The sequence below is a fragment of the Dipodomys ordii genome, unplaced genomic scaffold (assembly GCF_000151885.1).
Source record: "Dipodomys ordii isolate 6190 unplaced genomic scaffold, Dord_2.0 Scaffold95, whole genome shotgun sequence".
Classification (NCBI taxonomy): Eukaryota; Metazoa; Chordata; class Mammalia; order Rodentia; family Heteromyidae; genus Dipodomys; species Dipodomys ordii.
Genome location: NW_012267311.1, coordinates 2,361,049 through 2,361,941, shown reverse-complemented (window position 1 = coordinate 2,361,941; position 893 = coordinate 2,361,049). Strand labels below are relative to the sequence as shown.

Here is an 893-nt window from a genome sequence, read left to right as displayed (position 1 = left end):
AGGGCCTCGGGCCCGCTCCGCCGCGGCGCCCCGCCGGTCCCCCGCCCCACAAACGGGGAATGGTGGCTCCGGGAGCCCTCCATCCCCTCGCCCACGCGGATCCAACCGCCTCTCGGCTGCGGCTCCATCCGGCTTCTTGGCACCACCACAGGGCTCAACCCGGGGCCTCGGGGAAAACGCGAGGGCTGAAACTCACCGGTGAGCGGGCTGGGGCCGGCGGCGGAGCGGGAAGGAGCGTGTAGCTGTACGCAGCTAGGGCAGCCGCCGCTCCTCCAACCTCTCTCCGAGCGTTCTGGAAAGTTCCGCCCGGCCCGCCGCAGCCGTCGTCTTTTGTAGTCTAGCCCGGACGCGTCATTCGCCGGAAGTCCCGCCTCTCTAGCAGCTGCCACCGCCCCGCGGTTACCTGGGCAACGGCGCGGGGGCGCTCGGAGCCGACTGAGCTGTGCCGAATGGCCTTGTGGGGGGGGCAGGCGCACGCCTGCGTTTCTGAGGCTCCTGGAACCTTCTGGAGCCTTTTTCTCCATTCCCGGGGGCAGAGGGCGCCGAGGTTGCCCGCTGGAAGGGGCTGTGGCCCTGGAGCGGTGCGGTTCCGTGGCACATTCCCCCGCCCCCCCCCTCATTTCCAGATCAGTGGGCAGCCAGGGAGGCCCGGGGGGGGGGGGTCCGCGTGCGGAAGGGGAGGGGGCTTCTCGGCACACAGGCCTGCTGTGTGTGTGTGTGTGTGTGTGTGTGTGTGTGTGTGCGCGGGCGCGTTCAGTTGGGAACCTGCTGGGCAGGAAATGCAGAGCAAGGCTGGCCCGGCGACATCAGAGTCACCAAGCTTGGATTTGGGGTTTTTTTCCCTCGCGCAGCCCATGGGACACTGATAGTCCACCGAATGGCCCCTAAGCCTC

At 68.8% G+C, this 893-nt stretch overlaps 1 protein-coding gene across 1 annotated transcript in view; it reads right to left on the bottom strand.

The window, feature by feature from the left end:
• The window catches only part of Dnaja1 (DnaJ (Hsp40) homolog, subfamily A, member 1), a 10,493-nt gene extending 10,141 nt beyond the window's left edge, over positions 1-352 (bottom strand). Inside the window, exon 1 of the mRNA XM_013026634.1 lies at positions 197-352. The gene's annotated coding sequence lies outside the window, so the exon portion shown is untranslated. The remainder of the gene's footprint in view (positions 1-196) is intronic.
• Between the last annotated feature and the right edge of the window lie 541 nt (positions 353-893).